We start from the raw sequence: 19604 nt of genomic DNA, 5'->3' as shown, positions 1-19604 counted from the left end.
CCGTTCTGAAACACTCTTTCTGTAGAAACTGCAATTGGACATGCTAAGCGCTAAGAGGCCTACATTGGGAAAAAGAATATCTTCAAATAAAAACTACACAGATGCATTCTGTGAAACTTATTTCTGATCTGTAAATTCAGTTAACAGAGATAAAACATATTTTTGATTGAGCAGTTATGAAACACTCTTTTTGTAGAAAATGCAAGTGGAGATTCGGAGCGCTAAGAGGGTAATAGTGGAAAAAGGAATGTCTTCAAATATAAACTACACAGAATCATTCGGTGAAACTTCTTTCTGATCTGTGCATTCAGCTAACAGAGTTAAACCATACTTTTGATTGAGCAGATCTGAACACTCTTTCTGTAGAAAATGCAACTGGACATTTGGTGCGCTAAGAGCGTAGTAGTGGAAAAAGGAATATATTCAAATATAAACTACACAGAAGCATTCTGTGAAACTTCTTTCTGATCTGAGCATTCAGCTAACAGAGTTAAACCATACTTTTGATTGAGCAGTTTTGAAACCCTCTGTCTGTAGAAAATGCAACTGGACATTCGGAGAGCTAAGTGGGTAATAGTGGAAAAAAGAATATGTTCAAATATAAACTACACAGAAGCATTGTATGAAACTTCTTTCTGTTCTGTGCATTCAACTAACAGAGTTGAACCTTACTTTTGATTGAGCCGTTCTGAAACACTCTTTCTGTAGAAACTGCAATTGGACATTCTGAGCGCTAAGAGGCCTATATTGGGAAAAAGAATGTCTACAAATAAAAACTACACAGAAGAATTGTGTGAAACTTCTTTCTGTTCTGTTTGTTCAACTAAAAGAGTTGAACCTTAGTTTTGATTGAGCCGTTCTGAAACACTCTTTCTGTAGAAAATGCAAGTGGAGATTCGGAGCGCTAAGAGGGTAATAGTGGAAAAAGGAATATATTCCAATATAAACTACACAGTAGCATTCTGTGAAAATTCTTTTTGTTCTGTGCATTCAACTAACAGAGTTGAACCTTACTTTTGATTGAGCCGTTCTGAAACACTCTTTCTGTAGAAACTGCAATTGGACATGCTAAGCGCTAAGAGGCCTACATTGGGAAAAAGAATATCTTCAAATAAAAACTACACAGATGCATTCTGTGAAACTTATTTCTGATCTGTAAATTCAGTTAACAGAGATAAAACATATTTTTGATTGAGCAGTTATGAAACACTCTTTTTGTAGAAAATGCAAGTGGAGATTCGGAGCGCTAAGAGGGTAATAGTGGAAAAAGGAATGTCTTCAAATATAAACTACACAGAATAATTCGGTGAAACTTGTTTCTGATCTGTGCATTCAGCTAACAGAGTTAAACCATACTTTTGATTGAGCAGATCTGAACACTCTTTCTGTAGAAAATGCAACTGGACATTTGGAGCGCTAAGAGCGTAGTAGTGGAAAAAGGAATATATTCAAATATAAACTACACAGAAGCATTCTGTGAAACTTCTTTCTGATCTGAGCATTCAGCTAACGAGTTAAACCATACTTTTGATTGAGCAGTTTTGAAACACTCTGTCTGTAGAAAATGCAACTGGACATTCGTAGCGCTAAGTGGGTAATAGTGGAAAAAAGAATATGTTCAAATATAAACTACACAGAAGCATTGTATGAAACTTCTTTCTGTTCTGTGCATTCAACTAACAGAGTTGAACCTTACTTTTGATTGAGCCGTTCTGAAACACTCTTTCTGTAGAAACTGCAATTGGACATTCTGAGCGCTAAGAGGCCTAGATTGGGAAAAAGAATGTCTACAAATAAAAACTACACAGAAGAATTGTGTGAAACTTCTTTCTGTTCTGTTTGTTCAACTAAAAGAGTTGAACCTTAGTTTTGATTGAGCCGTTCTGAAACACTCTTTCTGTAGAAAATGCAAGTGGAGATTCGGAGCGCTAAGAGGGTAATAGTGGAAAAAGGAATGTCTCCAAATATAAACTACACAGAATCATTCTGTGAAACTTCTTTCTGATCTGTGCATTCAGCTAACAGATTTAAACAATACTTTTGGTTGAGCAGATCTGAACACTCTTTCTGTAGAAAATGCAACTGGACATTTGGAGCGCTAAGAGAGTAATAGTGGAAAAAGGAATATATTCAAATATAAACTACACAGAAGCATTCTGTGAAACTTCTTTCTGATCTGAGCATTCAGCTAACAGAGTTAAACCATACTTTTGATTGAGCAGTTTTGAAACACTCTGTCTGTAGAAAATGCAACTGGACATTCGTAGCGCTAAGTGGGTAATAGTGGAAAAAAGAATATGTTCAAATATAAACTACACAGAAGCATTGTATGAAACTACTTTCTGTTCTGTGCATTCAACTAACAGAGTTGAACCTTACTTTTGATTGAGCCTTTCTGAAACACTCTTTCTGTAGATACTGCAATTGGACATTCTGAGCGCTAAGAGGCCTCTATTGGGAAAAATAATATCTTCAAATAAAAACTACACAGAAGCATTGTGTGAAACTTATTTCTGATATGTTCATTACGCTAACAGAGTTAAACCATACTTTTGATTGCGCAGTTCTGAACACTCTTTCTGTAGAAAATGCAAGTGGACATTCGGAGCGCTAAGAGGGTAATAGTGGAAAAAGGAATATATTCAAATATAAACTACACAGTAGCATTCTGTGAAAATTCTTTCTGTTCTGTGCATTCAACTAACAGAGTTGAACCTTACTTTTGATTGAGCCGTTCTGAAACACTCTTTCTGTAGAAACTGCAATTGGACATGCTAATCGCTAAGAGGCCTACATTGGGAAAAAGAATATCTTCAAATAAAAACTACACAGATGCATTCTCTGAAACTTATTTCTGATCTGTAAATTCAGTTAACAGAGATAAAACATATTTTTGATTGAGCAGTTATGAAACACTCTTTTTGTAGAAAATGCAAGTGGAGATTCGGAGCGCTAAGAGGGTAATAGTGGAAAAAGGAATGTCTTCAAATATAAACTACACAGAATCATTCTGTGAAACTTCTTTCTGATCTGAGCATTCAGCTAACAGAGTTAAACCATACTTTTGATTGAGCAGATTTGAAACACTCTGTCTGTAGAAAATGCAACTGGACATTCGTAGCGCTAAGTGGGTAATAGTGGAAAAAAGAATATGTTCAAATATTAACTACACAGAAGCATTGTATGAAACTTCTTTCTGTTCTGTGCATTCAACTAACAGAGTTGAACCTTACTTTTGATTGAGCCGTTCTGAAACACTCTTTCTGTAGAAACTGCAATTGGACATTCTGAGCGCTAGGAGGCCTAGATTGGGAAAAAGAATGTCTACAAATAAAAACTACACAGAAGAATTGTGTGAAACTACTTTCTGTTCTGTTTCTTCAACTAAAAGAGTTGAACCTTAGTTTTGATTGAGCCGTTCTGAAACACTCTTTCTGTAGAAAATGCAAGTGGAGATTCGGAGCGCTAAGAGGGTAATAGTGGAAAAAGGAATGTCTCCAAATATAAACTACACAGAATCATTCTGTGAAACTTCTTTCTGATCTGTGCATTCAGCTAACAGAGTTAAACCATACTTTTGGTTGAGCAGATCTGAACACTCTTTCTGTAGAAAATGCAACTGGACATTTGGAGCGCTAAGAGATTAGTAGTGGAAAAAGGAATATATTCAAATATAAACTACACAGAAGCATTCTGTGAAACTTCTTTCTGATCTGAGCATTCAGCTAACAGAGTTAAACCATACTTTTGGTTGAGCAGATCTGAACACTCTTTCTGTAGAAAATGCAACTGGACATTTGGAGCGCTAAGAGAGTAGTAGTGGAAAAAGGAATATATTCAAATATAAACTACACAGAAGCATTCTGTGAAACTTCTTTCTGATCTGAGCATTCAGCTAACAGAGTTAAACCATACTTTTGATTGAACAGTTTTGAAACACTCTGTCTGTAGAAAATGCAACTGGACATTCGTGGCGCTAAGTGGGTAATAGTGGAAAAAATAATATATTCAAATATAAACTACACAGAAGCATTGTATGAAACTTCTTTCTGTTCTGTGCATTCAACTAACAGAGTTAAACCTTACTTTTGATTGAGCCTTTCTGAAACACTCTTTCTGTAGAAACTGCAGTTGGACATTCTGAGCGCTAAGAGGCCTCTATTGGGAAAAATAATATCTTCAAATAAAAACTACACAGAATAATTGTGTGAAACTTATTTCTGATATGTTCATTACGCTAACAGAGTTAAACCATACTTTTGATTGCGCAGTTCTGAACACTCTTTCTGTAGAAAATGCAAGTGGACATTCGGAGCGCTAAGAGGGTAATAGTGGAAAAAGGAATATATTCAAATATAAACTACACAGTAGCATTCTGTGAAAATTCTTTCTGTTCTGTGCATTCAACTAACAGAGTTGAACCTTACTTTTGATTGAGCCGTTCTGAAACACTCTTTCTGTAGAAACTGCAATTGGACATGCTAAGCGCTAAGAGGCCTACATTGGGAAAAAGAATATCTTCAAATAAAAACTACACAGATGCATTCTGTGAAACTTATTTCTGATCTGTAAATTCAGTTAACAGAGATAAAACATATTTTTGATTGAGCAGTTATGAAACACTCTTTTTGTAGAAAATGCAAGTGGAGATTCGGAGCGCTAAGAGGGTAATAGTGGAAAAAGGAATGTCTTCAAATATAAACTACACAGAATCATTCGGTGAAACTTCTTTCTGATCTGTGCATTCAGCTAACAGAGTTAAACCATACTTTTGATTGAGCAGATCTGAACACTCTTTCTGTAGAAAATGCAACTGGACATTTGGTGCGCTAAGAGCGTAGTAGTGGAAAAAGGAATATATTCAAATATAAACTACACAGAAGCATTCTGTGAAACTTCTTTCTGATCTGAGCATTCAGCTAACAGAGTTAAACCATACTTTTGATTGAGCAGTTTTGAAACCCTCTGTCTGTAGAAAATGCAACTGGACATTCGGAGAGCTAAGTGGGTAATAGTGGAAAAAAGAATATGTTCAAATATAAACTACACAGAAGCATTGTATGAAACTTCTTTCTGTTCTGTGCATTCAACTAACAGAGTTGAACCTTACTTTTGATTGAGCCGTTCTGAAACACTCTTTCTGTAGAAACTGCAATTGGACATTCTGAGCGCTAAGAGGCCTATATTGGGAAAAAGAATGTCTACAAATAAAAACTACACAGAAGAATTGTGTGAAACTTCTTTCTGTTCTGTTTGTTCAACTAAAAGAGTTGAACCTTAGTTTTGATTGAGCCGTTCTGAAACACTCTTTCTGTAGAAAATGCAAGTGGAGATTCGGAGCGCTAAGAGGGTAATAGTGGAAAAAGGAATATATTCCAATATAAACTACACAGTAGCATTCTGTGAAAATTCTTTTTGTTCTGTGCATTCAACTAACAGAGTTGAACCTTACTTTTGATTGAGCCGTTCTGAAACACTCTTTCTGTAGAAACTGCAATTGGACATGCTAAGCGCTAAGAGGCCTACATTGGGAAAAAGAATATCTTCAAATAAAAACTACACAGATGCATTCTGTGAAACTTATTTCTGATCTGTAAATTCAGTTAACAGAGATAAAACATATTTTTGATTGAGCAGTTATGAAACACTCTTTTTGTAGAAAATGCAAGTGGAGATTCGGAGCGCTAAGAGGGTAATAGTGGAAAAAGGAATGTCTTCAAATATAAACTACACAGAATAATTCGGTGAAACTTGTTTCTGATCTGTGCATTCAGCTAACAGAGTTAAACCATACTTTTGATTGAGCAGATCTGAACACTCTTTCTGTAGAAAATGCAACTGGACATTTGGAGCGCTAAGAGCGTAGTAGTGGAAAAAGGAATATATTCAAATATAAACTACACAGAAGCATTCTGTGAAACTTCTTTCTGATCTGAGCATTCAGCTAACGAGTTAAACCATACTTTTGATTGAGCAGTTTTGAAACACTCTGTCTGTAGAAAATGCAACTGGACATTCGTAGCGCTAAGTGGGTAATAGTGGAAAAAAGAATATGTTCAAATATAAACTACACAGAAGCATTGTATGAAACTTCTTTCTGTTCTGTGCATTCAACTAACAGAGTTGAACCTTACTTTTGATTGAGCCGTTCTGAAACACTCTTTCTGTAGAAACTGCAATTGGACATTCTGAGCGCTAAGAGGCCTAGATTGGGAAAAAGAATGTCTACAAATAAAAACTACACAGAAGAATTGTGTGAAACTTCTTTCTGTTCTGTTTGTTCAACTAAAAGAGTTGAACCTTAGTTTTGATTGAGCCGTTCTGAAACACTCTTTCTGTAGAAAATGCAAGTGGAGATTCGGAGCGCTAAGAGGGTAATAGTGGAAAAAGGAATGTCTCCAAATATAAACTACACAGAATCATTCTGTGAAACTTCTTTCTGATCTGTGCATTCAGCTAACAGATTTAAACAATACTTTTGGTTGAGCAGATCTGAACACTCTTTCTGTAGAAAATGCAACTGGACATTTGGAGCGCTAAGAGAGTAATAGTGGAAAAAGGAATATATTCAAATATAAACTACACAGAAGCATTCTGTGAAACTTCTTTCTGATCTGAGCATTCAGCTAACAGAGTTAAACCATACTTTTGATTGAGCAGTTTTGAAACACTCTGTCTGTAGAAAATGCAACTGGACATTCGTAGCGCTAAGTGGGTAATAGTGGAAAAAAGAATATGTTCAAATATAAACTACACAGAAGCATTGTATGAAACTACTTTCTGTTCTGTGCATTCAACTAACAGAGTTGAACCTTACTTTTGATTGAGCCTTTCTGAAACACTCTTTCTGTAGATACTGCAATTGGACATTCTGAGCGCTAAGAGGCCTCTATTGGGAAAAATAATATCTTCAAATAAAAACTACACAGAAGCATTGTGTGAAACTTATTTCTGATATGTTCATTACGCTAACAGAGTTAAACCATACTTTTGATTGCGCAGTTCTGAACACTCTTTCTGTAGAAAATGCAAGTGGACATTCGGAGCGCTAAGAGGGTAATAGTGGAAAAAGGAATATATTCAAATATAAACTACACAGTAGCATTCTGTGAAAATTCTTTCTGTTCTGTGCATTCAACTAACAGAGTTGAACCTTACTTTTGATTGAGCCGTTCTGAAACACTCTTTCTGTAGAAACTGCAATTGGACATGCTAAGCGCTAAGAGGCCTACATTGGGAAAAAGAATATCTTCAAATAAAAACTACACAGATGCATTCTGTGAAACTTATTTCTGATCTGTAAATTCAGTTAACAGAGATAAAACATATTTTTGATTGAGCAGTTATGAAACACTCTTTTTGTAGAAAATGCAAGTGGAGATTCGGAGCGCTAAGAGGGTAATAGTGGAAAAAGGAATGTCTTCAAATATAAACTACACAGAATCATTCTGTGAAACTTCTTTCTGATCTGAGCATTCAGCTAACAGAGTTAAACCATACTTTTGATTGAGCAGATTTGAAACACTCTGTCTGTAGAAAATGCAACTGGACATTCGTAGCGCTAAGTGGGTAATAGTGGAAAAAAGAATATGTTCAAATATTAACTACACAGAAGCATTGTATGAAACTTCTTTCTGTTCTGTGCATTCAACTAACAGAGTTGAACCTTACTTTTGATTGAGCCGTTCTGAAACACTCTTTCTGTAGAAACTGCAATTGGACATTCTGAGCGCTAGGAGGCCTAGATTGGGAAAAAGAATGTCTACAAATAAAAACTACACAGAAGAATTGTGTGAAACTACTTTCTGTTCTGTTTCTTCAACTAAAAGAGTTGAACCTTAGTTTTGATTGAGCCGTTCTGAAACACTCTTTCTGTAGAAAATGCAAGTGGAGATTCGGAGCGCTAAGAGGGTAATAGTGGAAAAAGGAATGTCTCCAAATATAAACTACACAGAATCATTCTGTGAAACTTCTTTCTGATCTGTGCATTCAGCTAACAGAGTTAAACCATACTTTTGGTTGAGCAGATCTGAACACTCTTTCTGTAGAAAATGCAACTGGACATTTGGAGCGCTAAGAGATTAGTAGTGGAAAAAGGAATATATTCAAATATAAACTACACAGAAGCATTCTGTGAAACTTCTTTCTGATCTGAGCATTCAGCTAACAGAGTTAAACCATACTTTTGATTGAGCAGTTTTGAAACACTCTGTCTGTAGAAAATGCAACTGGACATTCGTGGCGCTAAGTGGGTAAGAGTGGAAAAAATAATATATTCAAATATAAACTACACAGAAGCATTGTATGAAACTTCTTTCTGTTCTGTGCATTCAACTAACAGAGTTAAACCTTACTTTTGATTGAGCCTTTCTGAAACACTCTTTCTGTAGAAACTGCAGTTGGACATTCTGAGCGCTAAGAGGCCTCTATTGGGAAAAATAATATCTTCAAATAAAAACTACACAGAATAATTGTGTGAAACTTATTTCTGATATGTTCATTACGCTAACAGAGTTAAACCATACTTTTGATTGCGCAGTTCTGAACACTCTTTCTGTAGAAAATGCAAGTGGACATTCGGAGCGCTAAGAGGGTAATAGTGGAAAAAGGAATATATTCAAATATAAACTACACAGTAGCATTCTGTGAAAATTCTTTCTGTTCTGTGCATTCAACTAACAGAGTTGAACCTTACTTTTGATTGAGCCGTTCTGAAACACTCTTTCTGTAAAAACTGCAATTGGACATGCTAAGCGCTAAGAGGCCTACATTGGGAAAAAGAATATCTTCAAATAAAAACTACACAGATGCATTCTGTGAAACTTATTTCTGATCTGTAAATTCAGTTAACAGAGATAAAACATATTTTTGATTGAGCAGTTATGAAACACTCTTTTTGTAGAAAATGCAAGTGGAGATTCGGAGCGCTAAGAGGGTAATAGTGGAAAAAGGAATGTCTTCAAATATAAACTACACAGAATCATTCGGTGAAACTTCTTTCTGATCTGTGCATTCAGCTAACAGAGTTAAACCATACTTTTGATTGAGCAGATCTGAACACTCTTTCTGTAGAAATTGCAACTGGACATTTAGTGCGCTAAGAGCGTAGTAGTGGAAAAAGGAATATATTCAAATATAAACTACACAGAAGCATTCTGTGAAACTTCTTTCTGATCTGAGCATTCAGCTAACAGAGTTAAACCATACTTTTGATTGAGCAGTTTTGAAACCCTCTGTCTGTAGAAAATGCAACTGGACATTCGGAGAGCTAAGTGGGTAATAGTGGAAAAAAGAATATGTTCAAATATAAACTACACAGAAGCATTGTATGAAACTTCTTTCTGTTCTGTGCATTCAACTAACAGAGTTGAACCTTACTTTTGATTGAGCCGTTCTGAAACACTCTTTCTGTAGAAACTGCAATTGGACATTCTGAGCGCTAAGAGGCCTATATTGGGAAAAAGAATGTCTACAAATAAAAACTACACAGAAGAATTGTGTGAAACTTCTTTCTGTTCTGTTTGTTCAACTAAAAGAGTTGAACCTTAGTTTTGATTGAGCCGTTCTGAAACACTCTTTCTGTAGAAAATGCAAGTGGAGATTCGGAGCGCTAAGAGGGTAATAGTGGAAAAAGGAATATATTCCAATATAAACTACACAGTAGCATTCTGTGAAAATTCTTTTTGTTCTGTGCATTCAACTAACAGAGTTGAACCTTACTTTTGATTGAGCCGTTCTGAAACACTCTTTCTGTAGAAACTGCAATTGGACATGCTAAGCGCTAAGAGGCCTACATTGGGAAAAAGAATATCTTCAAATAAAAACTACACAGATGCATTCTGTGAAACTTATTTCTGATCTGTAAATTCAGTTAACAGAGATAAAACATATTTTTGATTGAGCAGTTATGAAACACTCTTTTTGTAGAAAATGCAAGTGGAGATTCGGAGCGCTAAGAGGGTAATAGTGGAAAAAGGAATGTCTTCAAATATAAACTACACAGAATAATTCGGTGAAACTTGTTTCTGATCTGTGCATTCAGCTAACAGAGTTAAACCATACTTTTGATTGAGCAGATCTGAACACTCTTTCTGTAGAAAATGCAACTGGACATTTGGAGCGCTAAGAGCGTAGTAGTGGAAAAAGGAATATATTCAAATATAAACTACACAGAAGCATTCTGTGAAACTTCTTTCTGATCTGAGCATTCAGCTAACGAGTTAAACCATACTTTTGATTGAGCAGTTTTGAAACACTCTGTCTGTAGAAAATGCAACTGGACATTCGTAGCGCTAAGTGGGTAATAGTGGAAAAAAGAATATGTTCAAATATAAACTACACAGAAGCATTGTATGAAACTTCTTTCTGTTCTGTGCATTCAACTAACAGAGTTGAACCTTACTTTTGATTGAGCCGTTCTGAAACACTCTTTCTGTAGAAACTGCAATTGGACATTCTGAGCGCTAAGAGGCCTAGATTGGGAAAAAGAATGTCTACAAATAAAAACTACACAGAAGAATTGTGTGAAACTTCTTTCTGTTCTGTTTGTTCAACTAAAAGAGTTGAACTTTAGTTTTGATTGAGCCGTTCTGAAACACTCTTTCTGTAGAAAGTGCAAGTGGAGATTCGGAGCGCTAAGAGGGTAATAGTGGAAAAAGGAATGTCTCCAAATATAAACTACACAGAATCATTCTGTGAAACTTCTTTCTGATCTGTGCATTCAGCTAACAGAGTTAAACCATACTTTTGGTTGAGCAGATCTGAACACTCTTTCTGTAGAAAATGCAACTGGACATTTGGAGCGCTAAGAGAGTAGTAGTGGAAAAAGGAATATATTCAAATATAAACTACACAGAAGCATTCTGTGAAACTTCATTCTGATCTGAGCATTCAGCTAACAGAGTTAAACCATACTTTTGATTGAGCAGTTTTGAAACACTCTGTCTGTAGAAAATGCAACTGGACATTCGTAGCGCTAAGTGGGTAATAGTGGAAAAAAGAATATGTTCAATTATAAACTACACAGAAGCATTGTATGAAACTTCTTTCTGTTCTGTGCATTCAACTAACAGAGTTCAACCTTACTTTTGATTGAGCCTTTCTGAAACACTCTTTCTGTAGATACTGCAATTGGACATTCTGAGCGCTAAGAGGCCTCTATTGGGGAAAATAATATCTTCAAATAAAAACTACACAGAAGCATTGTGTGAAACTTATTTCTGATATGTTCATTACGCTAACAGAGTTAAACCATACTTTTGATTGCGCAGTTCTGAACACTCTTTCTGTAGAAAATGCAAGTGGACATTCGGAGCGCTAAGAGGGTAATAGTGGAAAAAGGAATATATTCAAATATAAACTACACAGTAGCATTCTGTGAAAATTCTTTCTGTTCTGTGCATTCAACTAACAGAGTTGAACCTTACTTTTGATTGAGCCGTTCTGAAACACTCTTTCTGTAGAAACTGCAATTGGACATGCTAAGCGCTAAGAGGCCTACATTGGGAAAAAGAATATCTTCAAATAAAAACTACACAGATGCATTCTGTGAAACTTATTTCTGATCTGTAAATTCAGTTAACAGAGATAAAACATATTTTTGATTGAGCAGTTATGAAACACTCTTTTTGTAGAAAATGCAAGTGGAGATTCGGAGCGCTAAGAGGGTAATAGTGGAAAAAGGAATGTCTTCAAATATAAACTACACAGAATCATTCGGTGAAACTTCTTTCTGATCTGTGCATTCAGCTAACAGAGTTAAACCATACTTTTGATTGAGCAGATCTGAACACTCTTTCTGTAGAAAATGCAACTGGACATTTGGAGCGCTAAGAGCGTAGTAGTGGAAAAAGGAATATATTCAAATATAAACTACACAGAAGCATTCTGTGAAACTTCTTTCTGATCTGAGCATTCAGCTAACAGAGTTAAACCATACTTTTGATTGAGCAGTTTTGAAACCCTCTGTCTGTAGAAAATGCAACTGGACATTCGTAGAGCTAAGTGGGTAATAGTGGAAAAAAGAATATATTCAAATATAAACTACACAGAAGCATTGTATGAAACTTCTTTCTGTTCTGTGCATTCAACTAACAGAGTTGAACCTTACTTTTGATTGAGCCGTTCTGAAACACTCTTTCTGTAGAAACTGCAATTGGACATTCTGAGCGCTAAGAGGCCTATATTGGGAAAAAGAATGTCTACAAATAAAAACTACACAGAAGAATTGTGTGAAACTTCTTTCTGTTCTGTTTGTTCAACTAAAAGAGTTGAACCTTAGTTTTGATTGAGCCGTTCTGAAACACTATTTCTGTAGAAAATGCAAGTGGAGATTCGGAGCGCTAAGAGGGTAATAGTGGAAAAAGGAATATATTCCAATATAAACTACACAGTAGCATTCTGTGAAAATTCTTTTTGTTCTGTGCATTCAACTAACAGAGTTGAACCTTACTTTTGATTGAGCCGTTCTGAAACACTCTTTCTGTAGAAACTGCAATTGGACATGCTAAGCGCTAAGAGGCCTACATTGGGAAAAAGAATATCTTCAAATAAAAACTACACAGATGCATTCTGTGAAACTTATTTCTGATCTGTAAATTCAGTTAACAGAGATAAAACATATTTTTGATTGAGCAGTTATGAAACACTCTTTTTGTAGAAAATGCAAGTGGAGATTCGGAGCGCTAAGAGGGTAATAGTGGAAAAAGGAATGTCTTCAAATATAAACTACACAGAATAATTCGGTGAAACTTGTTTCTGATCTGTGCATTCAGCTAACAGAGTTAAACCATACTTTTGATTGAGCAGATCTGAACACTCTTTCTGTAGAAAATGCAACTGGACATTTGGAGCGCTAAGAGCGTAGTAGTGGAAAAAGGAATATATTCAAATATAAACTACACAGAAGCATTCTGTGAAACTTCTTTCTGATCTGAGCATTCAGCTAACGAGTTAAACCATACTTTTGATTGAGCAGTTTTGAAACACTCTGTCTGTAGAAAATGCAACTGGACATTCGTAGCGCTAAGTGGGTAATAGTGGAAAAAAGAATATGTTCAAATATAAACTACACAGAAGCATTGTATGAAACTTCTTTCTGTTCTGTGCATTCAACTAACAGAGTTGAACCTTACTTTTGATTGAGCCGTTCTGAAACACTCTTTCTGTAGAAACTGCAATTGGACATTCTGAGCGCTAAGAGGCCTAGATTGGGAAAAAGAATGTCTACAAATAAAAACTACACAGAAGAATTGTGTGAAACTTCTTTCTGTTCTGTTTGTTCAACTAAAAGAGTTGAACCTTAGTTTTGATTGAGCCGTTCTGAAACACTCTTTCTGTAGAAAGTGCAAGTGGAGATTCGGAGCGCAAAGAGGGTAATAGTGGAAAAAGGAATGTCTCCAAATATAAACTACACAGAATCATTCTGTGAAACTTCTTTCTGATCTGTGCATTCAGCTAACAGAGTTAAACCATACTTTTGGTTGAGCAGATCTGAACACTCTTTCTGTAGAAAATGCAACTGGACATTTGGAGCGCTAAGAGCGTAGTAGTGGAAAAAGGAATATATTCAAATATAAACTACACAGAAGCATTCTGTGAAACTTCTTTCTGATCTGAGCATTCAGCTAACGAGTTAAACCATACTTTTGATTGAGCAGTTTTGAAACACTCTGTCTGTAGAAAATGCAACTGGACATTCGTAGCGCTAAGTGGGTAATAGTGGAAAAAAGAATATGTTCAAATATAAACTACACAGAAGCATTGTATGAAACTTCTTTCTGTTCTGTGCATTCAACTAACAGAGTTGAACCTTACTTTTGATTGAGCCGTTCTGAAACACTCTTTCTGTAGAAACTGCAATTGGACATTCTGAGCGCTAAGAGGCCTAGATTGGGAAAAAGAATGTCTACAAATAAAAACTACACAGAAGAATTGTGTGAAACTTCTTTCTGTTCTGTTTGTTCAACTAAAAGAGTTGAACCTTAGTTTTGATTGAGCCGTTCTGAAACACTCTTTCTGTAGAAAGTGCAAGTGGAGATTCGGAGCGCTAAGAGGGTAATAGTGGAAAAAGGAATGTCTCCAAATATAAACTACACAGAATCATTCTGTGAAACTTCTTTCTGATCTGTGCATTCAGCTAACAGAGTTAAACCATACTTTTGGTTGAGCAGATCTGAACACTCTTTCTGTAGAAAATGCAACTGGACATTTGGAGCGCTAAGAGAGTAGTAGTGGAAAAAGGAATATATTCAAATATAAACTACACAGAAGCATTCTGTGAAACTTCATTCTGATCTGAGCATTCAGCTAACAGAGTTAAACCATACTTTTGATTGAGCAGTTTTGAAACACTCTGTCTGTAGAAAATGCAACTGGACATTCGTAGCGCTAAGTGGGTAATAGTGGAAAAAAGAATATGTTCAATTATAAACTACACAGAAGCATTGTATGAAACTTCTTTCTGTTCTGTGCATTCAACTAACAGAGTTCAACCTTACTTTTGATTGAGCCTTTCTGAAACACTCTTTCTGTAGATACTGCAATTGGACATTCTGAGCGCTAAGAGGCCTCTATTGGGGAAAATAATATCTTCAAATAAAAACTACACAGAAGCATTGTGTGAAACTTATTTCTGATATGTTCATTACGCTAACAGAGTTAAACCATACTTTTGATTGCGCAGTTCTGAACACTCTTTCTGTAGAAAATGCAAGTGGACATTCGGAGCGCTAAGAGGGTAATAGTGGAAAAAGGAATATATTCAAATATAAACTACACAGTAGCATTCTGTGAAAATTCTTTCTGTTCTGTGCATTCAACTAACAGAGTTGAACCTTACTTTTGATTGAGCCGTTCTGAAACACTCTTTCTGTAGAAACTGCAATTGGACATGCTAAGCGCTAAGAGGCCTACATTGGGAAAAAGAATATCTTCAAATAAAAACTACACAGATGCATTCTGTGAAACTTATTTCTGATCTGTAAATTCAGTTAACAGAGATAAAACATATTTTTGATTGAGCAGTTATGAAACACTCTTTTTGTAGAAAATGCAAGTGGAGATTCGGAGCGCTAAGAGGGTAATAGTGGAAAAAGGAATGTCTTCAAATATAAACTACACAGAATCATTCGGTGAAACTTCTTTCTGATCTGTGCATTCAGCTAACAGAGTTAAACCATACTTTTGATTGAGCAGATCTGAACACTCTTTCTGTAGAAAATGCAACTGGACATTTGGAGCGCTAAGAGCGTAGTAGTGGAAAAAGGAATATATTCAAATATAAACTACACAGAAGCATTCTGTGAAACTTCTTTCTGATCTGAGCATTCAGCTAACAGAGTTAAACCATACTTTTGATTGAGCAGTTTTGAAACCCTCTGTCTGTAGAAAATGCAACTGGACATTCGTAGAGCTAAGTGGGTAATAGTGGAAAAAAGAATATATTCAAATATAAACTACACAGAAGCATTGTATGAAACTTCTTTCTGTTCTGTGCATTCAACTAACAGAGTTGAACCTTACTTTTGATTGAGCCGTTCTGAAACACTCTTTCTGTAGAAACTGCAATTGGACATTCTGAGCGCTAAGAGGCCTATATTGGGAAAAAGAATGTCTACAAATAAAAACTACACAGAAGAATTGTGTGAAACTTCTTTCTGTTCTGTTTGTTCAACTAAAAGAGTTGAACCTTAGTTTTGATTGAGCCGTTCTGAAACACTATTTCTGTAGAAAATGCAAGTGGAGATTCGGAGCGCTAAGAGGGTAATAGTGGAAAAAGGAATATATTCCAATATAAACTACACAGTAGCATTCTGTGAAAATTCTTTTTGTTCTGTGCATTCAACTAACAGAGTTGAACCTTACTTTTGATTGAGCCGTTCTGAAACACTCTTTCTGTAGAAACTGCAATTGGACATGCTAAGCGCTAAGAGGCCTACATTGGGAAAAAGAATATCTTCAAATAAAAACTACACAGATGCATTCTGTGAAACTTATTTCTGATCTGTAAATTCAGTTAACAGAGATAAAACATATTTTTGATTGAGCAGTTATGAAACACTCTTTTTGTAGAAAATGCAAGTGGAGATTCGGAGCGCTAAGAGGGTAATAGTGGAAAAAGGAATGTCTTCAAATATAAACTACACAGAATAATTCGGTGAAACTTGTTTCTGATCTGTGCATTCAGCTAACAGAGTTAAACCATACTTTTGATTGAGCAGATCTGAACACTCTTTCTGTAGAAAATGCAACTGGACATTTGGAGCGCTAAGAGCGTAGTAGTGGAAAAAGGAATATATTCAAATATAAACTACACAGAAGCATTCTGTGAAACTTCTTTCTGATCTGAGCATTCAGCTAACGAGTTAAACCATACTTTTGATTGAGCAGTTTTGAAACACTCTGTCTGTAGAAAATGCAACTGGACATTCGTAGCGCTAAGTGGGTAATAGTGGAAAAAAGAATATGTTCAAATATAAACTACACAGAAGCATTGTATGAAACTTCTTTCTGTTCTGTGCATTCAACTAACAGAGTTGAACCTTACTTTTGATTGAGCCGTTCTGAAACACTCTTTCTGTAGAAACTGCAATTGGACATTCTGAGCGCTAAGAGGCCTAGATTGGGAAAAAGAATGTCTACAAATAAAAACTACACAGAAGAATTGTGTGAAACTTCTTTCTGTTCTGTTTGTTCAACTAAAAGAGTTGAACCTTAGTTTTGATTGAGCCGTTCTGAAACACTCTTTCTGTAGAAAGTGCAAGTGGAGATTCGGAGCGCAAAGAGGGTAATAGTGGAAAAAGGAATGTCTCCAAATATAAACTACACAGAATCATTCTGTGAAACTTCTTTCTGATCTGTGCATTCAGCTAACAGAGTTAAACCATACTTTTGGTTGAGCAGATCTGAACACTCTTTCTGTAGAAAATGCAACTGGACATTTGGAGCGCTAAGAGAGTAGTAGTGGAAAAAGGAATATATTCAAATATAAACTACACAGAAGCATTCTGTGAAACTTCATTCTGATCTGAGCATTCAGCTAACAGAGTTAAACCATACTTTTGATTGAGCAGTTTTGAAACACTCTGTCTGTAGAAAATGCAACTGGACATTCGTAGCGCTAAGTGGGTAATAGTGGAAAAAAGAATATGTTCAATTATAAACTACACAGAAGCATTGTATGAAACTTCTTTCTGTTCTGTGCATTCAACTAACAGAGTTCAACCTTACTTTTGATTGAGCCTTTCTGAAACACTCTTTCTGTAGATACTGCAATTGGACATTCTGAGCGCTAAGAGGCCTCTATTGGGGAAAATAATATCTTCAAATAAAAACTACACAGAAGCATTGTGTGAAACTTATTTCTGATATGTTCATTACGCTAACAGAGTTAAACCATACTTTTGATTGCGCAGTTCTGAACACTCTTTCTGTAGAAAATGCAAGTGGACATTCGGAGCGCTAAGAGGGTAATAGTGGAAAAAGGAATATATTCAAATATAAACTACACAGTAGCATTCTGTGAAAATTCTTTCTGTTCTGTGCATTCAACTAACAGAGTTGAACCTTACTTTTGATTGAGCCGTTCTGAAACACTCTTTCTGTAGAAACTGCAATTGGACATGCTAAGCGCTAAGAGGCCTACATTGGGAAAAAGAATATCTTCAAATAAAAACAACACAGATGCATTCTGTGAAACTTATTTCTGATCTGTAAATTCAGTTAACAGAGATAAAACATATTTTTGATTGAGCAGTTATGAAACACTCTTTTTGTAGAAAATGCAAGTGGAGATTCGGAGCGCTAAGAGGGTAATAGTGGAAAAAGGAATGTCTTCAAATATAAACTACACAGAATCATTCGGTGAAACTTCTTTCTGATCTGTGCATTCAGCTAACAGAGTTAAACCATACTTTTGATTGAGCAGATCTGAACACTATTTCTGTAGAAAATGCAACTGGACATTTGGAGCGCTAAGAGCGTAGTAGTGGAAAAAGGAATATATTCAAATATAAACTACACAGAAGCATTCTGTGAAACTTCTTTCTGATCTGAGCATTCAGCTAACAGAGTTAAACCATACTTTTGATTGAGCAGTTTTGAAACCCTCTGTCTGTAGAAAATGCAACTGGACATTCGTAGAGCTAAGTGGGTAATAGTGGAAAAAAGAATATATTCAAATATAAACTACACAGAAGCATTGTATGAAACTTCTTTCTGTTCTGTGCATTCAACTAACAGAGTTGAACCTTACTTTTGATTGAGCCGTTCTGAAACACTCTTTCTGTAGAAACTGCAATTGGACATTCTGAGCGCTAAGAGGCCTATATTGGGAAAAAGAATGTCTACAAATAAAAACTACACAGAAGAATTGTGTGAAACTTCTTTCTGTTCTGTTTGTTCAACTAAAAGAGTTGAACCTTAGTTTTGATTGAGCCGTTCTGAAACACTATTTCTGTAGAAAATGCAAGTGGAGATTCGGAGCGCTAAGAGGGTAATAGTGGAAAAAGGAATATATTCCAATATAAACTACACAGTAGCATTCTGTGAAAATTCTTTTTGTTCTGTGCATTCAACTAACAGAGTTGAACCTTACTTTTGATTGAGCCGTTCTGAAACACTCTTTCTGTAGAAACTGCAATTGGACATGCTAAGCGCTAAGAGGCCTACATTGGGAAAAAGAATATCTTCAAATAAAAACTACACAGATGCATTCTGTGAAACTTATTTCTGATCTGTAAATTCAGTTAACAGAGATAAAACATATTTTTGATTGAGCAGTTATGAAACACTCTTTTTGTAGAAAATGCAAGTGGAGATTCGGAGCGCTAAGAGGGTAATAGTGGAAAAAGGAATGTCTTCAAATATAAACTACACAGAATCATTCGGTGAAACTTCTTTCTGATCTGTGCATTCAGCTAACAGAGTTAAACCATACTTTTGAGTGAGCAGATCTGAACACTCTTTCTGTAGAAAATGCAACTGGACATTTGGAGCGCTAAGAGCGTAGTAGTGGAAAAAGGAATATATTCAAATATAAACTACACAGAAGCATTCTGTGAAACTTCTTTCTGATCTGAGCATTCAGCTAACAGAGTTAAACCATACTTTTGATTGAGCAGTTTTGAAACACTCTGTCTGTAGAAAATGCAACTGGACATTCGTAGCGCTAAGTGGGTAATAGTGGAAAAAAGAATATGTTCAAATATAAACTACACAGAAGCATTGTATGAAACTTCTTTCTGTTCTGTGCATTCAACTAACAGAGTTGAACCTTACTTTTGATTGAGCCTTTCTGAAACACTCTTTCTGTAGAAACTGCAATTGGACATTCTCAGCGCTAAGAGGCCTCTATTGGGAAAAATAATATCTTCAAATAAAAACTACACAGAAGCATTGTGTGAAACTTATTTCTGATATGTTCATCAAGCTAACAGAGTTAAACCATACTTTTGATTGCGCAGTTCTGAACACTCTTTCTGTAGAAAATGCAAGTGGACATTCGGAGCGCTAAGAGGGTAATAGTGGAAAAAGGAATATATTCAAATATAAACTACACAGTAGCATTCTGTGAAAATTCTTTCTCTTCTGTGCATTCAACTAAC

The sequence above is a fragment of the Symphalangus syndactylus genome, chromosome 9 (genome assembly GCF_028878055.3).
Source record: "Symphalangus syndactylus isolate Jambi chromosome 9, NHGRI_mSymSyn1-v2.1_pri, whole genome shotgun sequence".
NCBI classification, from domain to species: Eukaryota; Metazoa; Chordata; class Mammalia; order Primates; family Hylobatidae; genus Symphalangus; species Symphalangus syndactylus.
This window is presented reverse-complemented; position numbering follows the sequence as displayed.